At 33.8% G+C, this 8,439-nt stretch overlaps 2 long non-coding RNA genes across 3 annotated transcripts; one reads left to right on the forward strand and one right to left on the reverse strand.

Annotated features, from left to right (window-relative positions):
* Positions 1-361: 361 nt before the first annotated feature.
* On the reverse strand, positions 362-4,589 carry LOC139893237 (uncharacterized). Of its 2 annotated transcripts, none has more exons than XR_011774416.1 (3): positions 4,450-4,589; positions 4,102-4,272; positions 362-1,231 (listed from the first exon to the last, which is right to left on the reverse strand). It is a non-coding gene; the product is annotated as an uncharacterized lncRNA (long non-coding RNA). The 2 variants fall into 2 exon arrangements; XR_011774415.1 differs by lacking the exon at positions 362-1,231 and adding an exon at positions 3,030-3,541.
* An 826-nt stretch (positions 4,590-5,415) lies between these two features.
* On the forward strand, positions 5,416-8,170 carry LOC139893238 (uncharacterized). The gene is made up of 3 exons (XR_011774417.1): positions 5,416-5,632; positions 5,718-5,773; positions 7,895-8,170. It is a non-coding gene; the product is annotated as an uncharacterized lncRNA (long non-coding RNA).
* The last annotated feature ends 269 nt before the right edge of the window (positions 8,171-8,439 follow it).

Genomic DNA, 8,439 nt, shown 5'->3' on the forward strand with positions numbered 1-8,439 from the left:
ATAAACTACAATAAACGTTCGCAAAAATTGTGACTTGCTGTACATTTTACTATCACGTCATCTTCATCACTGGTACTCACCACCATCATCTATCTTAGTAAGATCTTATATTCTTTCTCTCTTCTTAAAATAAAAAAAAAAAAACTTTTTCGTAAGAATGTTCATTAATATTTTATATATTGATCAGCTAATTAGTTTACAATTAAAATATAAAGTGATAACCATTAAGTAACTACCAGTTTACTTTTTTAGAATTTTGGGTAGATTTAGTAAAAAATCAAGGTATATTTAGCCAACCCCAAAGAGGGGGGGGGGGGGGGGGGGGGGGGGGGGGGGGGGACTTTCAGGCTAGTTGGATAAATACAAAAGACGAGTGAATGTCTGGGATATGTCAAATAAGATTCTCTTTGGCCAACCAACACTACTTTGAATTCCACAAACTTAAAATAAACCTAGATTTAGTCATGCACATAGGATGAAAGACGATATCGTTGCCCAGAAATTTTAGCAGCAGTAATCCGAGCATTAATCCGACTGACTCAGTAATCCGACCGACTCCGACTGGCTGTAAATGTTAATAGAAAAGGTAAATCTCATAACCCATTAATAATTCCCTGCTCGGTTTCAATCTTTGACCAATGGCTCACATCAATACGGGCAAGGAAAAAACTCTTCCACCGCACATACTCAAAAGAAACTGTGCATTCATGACTGCCCTTAAGCTCTCCGGTATCAATTCCATAACTGACTTGATCTCATACCCTATTGACCGGATCACTTCAAAATCTAGATTCCTACTTTCAGTTCTTTTATTTTTGACTTAATAACATGAAATCAATTTATCCTTATCCAACTTTGCTACCTCCACCATTTGTATTCTTTCCTTCTGCAAATTACATTATCTTGCATTTATATTTTGGCGTTCAACTCTGCAATTGCATTATTTTACCTTTGTGTTTTTGCTCTGCAATTACTATCTAGCATCTGTATTTTAGCCCTCAAACACAAATACTTTGTGATAACTTGATCTTGCATCTGTATTTTAGCCTCAAACACAGCTGCTTTGTGATAACTTGATCTTGCATCTGTATTTGATCATCAAACATCGCCTTGTGCCCTGTAATAATTTGATCTTGCATACGCACTTTACCATTCTGCTTGCTCTAGCATCTGTATATAAACCTCAAACATTGCGTTTTGCAATACAACGCTCTTGCATCTGTATTTTGGCCTACAACATTGCCTCTTGCTTAGTAATAACTTCATCTTGCATTCAACATTTCATTCTCTTGGATTATTATAGTATGAACTGGTGCTTGTTTTTCTAAATGCAATTTGGCCATCTTTTTTGTTTGAGCAACCTGGGCGCCAGTGACCCATGCTCGTATCACTACCTCTCTCTTCATACCAAAACCCTAGAGTTTCCCCCCTCAATTTTTAGTTTTTATTTTCCATAGTCATCTTCCTCTCTTCACCAAGTTAAGTTTTTACTTGCTGCCGTCATCTTCCTCCCTTCACCTCACAAGTTATAATTCTATGTCTGTCACTAGTAAGAACATTCCGGGGAATAGGCGATCTGAACCTATTCGGTCGTCATGGCGGTGATACTTTTACAGATTTTGCAGCTACATTCTCACAATTTATAAGGAACAGATTAAGGATTATAAACAGAGATTGAAATTATTACGCGTATATTAGTTTTTTCGGGGCAGACGGGTGGGTAGTCCACCCAATTTATTAGAGGTCGTGATCTGTATGTCACCGGCTTTAGGAATAGATTTGACCGATTCAAGACATACGATAAGCATCGAGTTCTTCTATATACAACAACACTCGACTACGATTGTGTTTACCCATGAACACTTTTACAAAATATGATTTTATCGTATAATAATTTTCATAGCGCATTTATAACGCGTCGTCGTGCAGACGACACAAATAACAGATCGGGATTTAGTTTTTTCACGGTCGTTTTAATGGTAATAGAAAGTACCAAATTCCACTAGATATTGATATTCTTCGAGGAACTCTTTAGGGATTAAAGACGTTCTACAATGCATACTGAATGGTGGATTAACGTAGTAATCTATACATGGGGAGATTCATCCCACGTACTGCGGTTTCATGAAGATCGAGGAGAAATTGTACAAATCAGGGAGCCTGAGGTGTAGATTTAACGATTCTCAGAGAACATAAATTGGACTTACTCCCCCAAATCAGAGTAATAGTCAACTTAGTGACCGACTGTTGCTTGCGTAACCCAAACCGTGAATATCGTCATCCGGCGGATATCTTGGAACATGCCATGAGATTATATGGTTGTCACGGTCGGGCCCACAGCGATCGCTCCAACAACGATCGTTCTAACAGCAGCGGTCGCGCCAACAAGCACCGCCGCACAAACTAACCTTAAAGCTATACACCCTTACATGGCCATCAGGTTTATACGCATATATGTAGTGTTAAGAGTAGAGTAAACTCACTGTTATCGTAATTAATGGTGTATGATTTTAAAGTCAATTTATGCGACAGCGTTTGTCGGCGCAACAACCGGGACGGCCATATAACCTCATGGCATGTTCCAAGACATCTGTCGGATGCCGTTATCCACGGTTGGGGTTATGCATGCAAAAAACGGCCACTAAGTTTGGCAATTACTCTGATTTGGGTAAGTTCAAATTATGTTCTCGTACAATCGTTAAATCTACACCCCAACTTCCCCGAATCGTACAAATTCTCTTCGATCTTCACGGAACCACAGTACATGGGATAAATCAGCCCCTATATGAGACTATGAGTTACTACGTTAATACACCATTCAATATTCATTGTATATCGCATTTAATCCTAAGAGTTCCTCGAAGAATATCAATAATTAGTGTACCTTCTATCACCATTAAAACGAAAGTAAAGAAATTTATATTCATATTTATTACTTTTGTCGTCTGCACGACGAAAGGTTATTAACGCACCATGAAAATTACTCAACAACAACAACAATAGCCAATCCCACAAATGGGGAGGTAGTGTGTAGACAATCATTACTATACGATAAAATCATATTTTGAAAAAATATTCGAGGGTAAACACAATCATAATCTAGTAATGTTGTATTTAGAAAACTTGATGCTCATCATATGTCTTGAATCAGTCAAATATATTCCTGTAACTGATGACATACAGATCCTCCAAGCCAGCTGGGTTGGTTTGGCTATTTTTTTTCTATTGAAAAGGAGTCAGCTGTCTGTGCGAGTCATCTTCTTCTAGGCTCCGCTGGACGACGCGGCATTCTCGTTTAAATAAATAGATGTCGGCCGTACTTGTGATGGTTCCAAAAGATCCAATATGACCACCCCGTTAGCTGGCTTTTGTAGCAAATTCTATTTGTTCTTCGCCGCTTTGGGTTGTGGGGCTTACTTCCAAGCCCCAGTGGGAGTAGTGACTACCCAACCATCTGCCCCGAAAAAACTAAAATACGCGTATTAATCCCGATCTCTGTTTATAATCTTTAATCTTTCGCTTATAAATTGTGAGAATGTAGCTGCAAAATCAAAAAATGTATTATCACTATGACGAATGAAGAGGTCCGAATCGCAAATTCTTGGAATGTCCCTACAACTGATAGAAATAAAAATTATAGCGGTGGACGGTGAAGAGAAGAAGATGATGGCGGAAAGTAAAAACTCGGAGAAGAGAGGAAGATGACGGCGGGAAGTAAAAGCTAAAAACTGATAGCGAAAACTCTAGGGTTTTGAACGAAAAGAGAGGTAGTGATATGAGCATGGGTAAGGTTGCTCAAACGGAAAAGAGAGGCAGTGATACGAGCATGGGTCATTGGCCCATTCTAAATCTAACTTGGCCCATTAGTAGATGTGTATATAAGTAAAAACGTAGATTAAAAGTAATCTATTAACAACTAATTTATCATTCACATCTATTTTGGCTTCAAACGCCTCCTGCTTTTGTTTTGTTGTTGTTTTACGTCTGCTTCCGACTTGAGAATAACGGCAGTTAGCAAAAATATATTTTATCGCTTTCTACAAAATGTACCCACCATTCATCTCTCTTTTTCTTGTTTACAAAAATTATAACTCAACTTACATTGGATTGTTTAGGTGCACTCTGTGGTTTTCCTTCTACCTTCTTCTTTCGAGTTCGGGTCTTTTTCGCTTGATTCACAACTTCACTAGCAGCAGCCACCTCATTTTCAGACACGAATTCAACATCAATTTCGTCATTATATACCTCAAACAAATTCTCTGCTTTATCCATCTGTTGTAGACAAAATTAAAGAATTTATATTAGAATCGGTTGTAATTTACATGAAATAATCAGTTGCATATAATCTTAGATGAAGATGGATAGATGAAATCCTATCGTCTTCTCCAAACAATCGCCAACAAAAATAAAAAGCATCGTAAACTAGAATGAAGATGAGATGAAAGTTACCTTGAAATCTTGAATACATGGAGATAGAGCGCGGAGAAGAAGAATGAAGATGAGATGAATAAGATGAAGATTAGATCTAGGGTTTAGTTTTCCAGTCGTGACTTATGAATTGTGAGAGTGTGAAAGTGTGAAAACTGAAAAGGGCGTATTTCAATTTTGATCTAGGGTTTTGTTTGTTTATCTGCCTATTTTACTATCAAATCCGATCCGATGGGCCACAAAATCAACAAACACAATGGGCCCTGTTTGTTTTTTCTTTTGATTTATGTTGTCGTCAGTAGGTGACGAATAAATAATTATTATTTGTTTTATGTGCTAAAGAATTTGTTTTATGTGTTAAAAAACTGATTTAATGATTAAAATTATAAATTTAAGCATGTACATATGGCAGTTATATGCAGTTATATTAGCAATTTTGAAAAAGTAGGGGCGAATATGAAAATTCTCATTTTCAAGGCTTACATTATTAAGACATTCTATTCGCATTAAGTCAAAAACAAACATCATGCGACTTATTCAATTTTAAATTATTAAGTCCTATTAAGTGCATTAAGTTCAATACAGTTGGAGCTGCTTCGGGTCGCCGTTGCAATGTCACCGTTGCTAGCAAGCGCCATTCCCTTTGTCGTTGAATGGCTGTGGTCCAATATCTGAAGACGTTGATAAATTGATACGGAGTATTTTAGTGTCTATATATATATATATATATATATATATATATATATATATATATATATATATATATATATATGTGAGTTCATATGAGAACTAAGATTTTTGTGAGAATCAAGAGGACCAGTTTATAACCGTTAGATGGATTAGATTAAACGCTCAGATTTATTGTAGTATTTAATAATTAATTATGTTTAAAATTAACACGGGAAAGGGTATTTATGGAATTAAAAAAAAGACCCATCATTATATTATATCAGTGTTTAAAAGGAACATAACCGAATGTGCAGTTGAGAATTATCGGGTAAACCGTTTCAACTTCAAAATCGACCATGAATAAACTGCCACAATTGACTGGAGTGACACTAAAATCCCTTGTTTGTAGCCTAAATACCCTTTTGCAATTGAATGTTTTTGAAAAAAAAAACAACTGCATCGAAAGAACTCTAGGAGTCTAGGGTTCCTAAATCTAAGTTCTAACATTTCTACAAGCAATCTACAAGAAATCAAGGTACGAATATGTTAATTTGTTAATTTTAAGTTATCAATTTTGTAATCCGACTGGTTTTTGTTGTTCACTTTTTGTTTTGGTACAGAGATTAGGTCATGAGTGCTGAAGAGTGAAACTCAAAAAACCAACAAAATGTTGCAGGTGTGTTAAATTGTTCATATATAATTAATATTTTTTTTGCTGTTAGATTGTTATAATTTAGAACATATGTTAACATTAGTTGACTGAAATTGTTCAGTAGATGAATTAAGAACATGAGTTAGGTTTGTAAAATTTTGGGTGTTTTGTTTGTCAAAAAATAAAGATTTAGTAATTATAAAATGTTTATGATGATGGTGAAATTTTTGTTACGAAACTTGAGATTGGGTGATGTTCACAAACATATTGTTGGTAAGTTAAAAATTTGATTCATATATTCAAATGTATCATGAGCAGTTGTTCATGTTTTTATTGTTAATGTGTTAATTTGCTGGGTACGAACATGTTCAAATTAGGTCTATTTATTTGTTCATGGTAGTTCAAATGTTAACATGTGGTTACTGAACTTGTTAGTTAGTTGAAGTAGGGGCATTTGTTCACTTGGTATGTTCTGATATTTTTTTTTTTTTTGAAGAACATTTGTTATGTAATTTTATTTAATATTTTTAGGAAATATGAAACGGACTTTGATGTTACCAACAAATTCAATAGATAAGGTGTATTAGTGTGTGATTCAATTTATCTTATATATGGAACATGTTAACATGTGTGGTATGCGTATGTTACTGTAGTATGTACATGTTTTGTATGCGTATGCACATGTGCATATAGGGTGGTAATATTATGTAATCGTAAGTGAGTTGCTATTGTGCAGCATTTTGAACATGTGCAACAGTTGGGTTAAATAAATGATTTAAGTTGTTAACATTTGGTCTGCTGTGTTAAACAAGCAGGGTGTATGGGTGTTTTTAAAAAAAAAAAAAAAAAAAAAAACTTGGTTGTTAACAACAAAATCAATAGTTTAGGTCCATATATGTATTTCAATTAATTATACGTGTAAATTGGAACATTTGCGTGTGTTATGAATGCATGAGTTCAAAATGGTGTTAATAATTTTTTAACTTTGTGTGTAACGAAGACGTTAGAATATTTTGGTTACAGTTGTTAATGATAGTTGATTAGTTGACTTTGGATGTTGAATATATGTACACGTGATTGAAGAAAGCATGGTAAATTCGGTTAATACTTGATTATATTTTATTTATTGTACATGTTCATATGTGTACTGTATCCTGTTCAGTTAATTTTTTTTCCTTGGAATCGGTAGTTCAATTGTTAACATGTGTAGACAAAACGTGGTCGTATGTTGTAGTCTGAACAACAGTTAACTTGTTAAGACCGGTTATTATGTTTTTTTTTTTAAAAACATTTGATATGAATAATTTTTTAAAAAAAAAAAAAATGAAAAGGAATAGGATGTTAACAACAATCTAATTAGTTGTGGTGCGTAGCAGTGGTGGATTCGATTTATATGAGCTATGGTAAATGTTAACATGTTTGGGCTGCGTATGTTCACATTGGGAGTATTCAGTTGTTAACTTGGTTTGTAAATAAATGAGTTAATTTGTTAACATTTGGTTAGTTACTATTACAAAAACCAGGGGTATCAATTTTTTAATTTTCTTAACTTACTAGGTTATTAACAACAAGGTCAGTAGTTGAGGTGCATACATGTATTTCAATTTATTTAAGGGTATATATGGAATGAATGAAGTCACTTTTATTATTCGTTTGTTAATTTGGGTGGTCAGAAGGCGCATAAACATTATGTTAACATCTGTTAATAAACGAATGTTAATGTTAACATATGAGTGTTATTATTGGTGAAAATGTTAAACATGTTATTTGGAATTTGTTTGTGTCAAGTAACATTTGATGTTAACTTGATAATATTGTTAACACCCAACAATATTTTTTTTTTGTGTGTTATTAATATTCAAAATTTTTAATTTTTTATTTATTTATAAGTTGCTGCTCAATGATAGCAACTGATGTTAATTTGTGAACATTGTTAGTAATTGTTTATTTGATAATTTGTATACATTGTTAACACCTGATGGTAATTTTGGAATAACCTAATATATAAGAAACTTATCTTTGGGATGAATAAAACTTGATCATGAATTCATGATTTCTTTTTAAGTGTATTTATAATAATTTTAATTTTCATATGTTAACACGTGTTTCTTAGAATAATTCTTGTGTTTTTTTCCCCAAATGTAGAAAACACTACCATGTAAAGGCAAATAGTATTGAGGAAGCTGATTTTGTGATCCCTCAATTGAGTTGGGGTACAAGGAAGAATTTTGTAGATTGTGAGGTATTTGTAATGCGCCACATGGAGACGTATGCAGGAGGACATGTGAGTAGATGGGATTGTGGAATAAATGAGGAATCACGATCACAAAAGTTCACTTGGGAGGGATTAGGGATGTGTAAAGTTTATTTTTCTGCTTTGGTTTGCATATGACTCGTTTTTTTTTTTTTTTTTTTTTTTTTTTTTTACTTTAATGTATTTTGACTTTGGTTATTTTGATTTATGCACATGTTTTTTGCTTGAACAATTGTAGGAAATTTCTGTTTTAATGAAAGCTTTTGTAGTTATGCAAATGGAAATGTTAATTGTAATAATAAAGCTAATTCGATCAATATCATATCACCCATTTTTCCGTAGGTTGTAAGTTATTAAATCGCAATGTGTGTTGTACTCAAAACTGGAACACTTAAGGTTCACACTTGGATACAGAATAACATTATGAAATTATAAG

The sequence above is a fragment of the Rutidosis leptorrhynchoides genome, chromosome 2 (assembly GCF_046630445.1).
Source record: "Rutidosis leptorrhynchoides isolate AG116_Rl617_1_P2 chromosome 2, CSIRO_AGI_Rlap_v1, whole genome shotgun sequence".
NCBI classification, from domain to species: domain Eukaryota; kingdom Viridiplantae; phylum Streptophyta; class Magnoliopsida; order Asterales; family Asteraceae; genus Rutidosis; species Rutidosis leptorrhynchoides.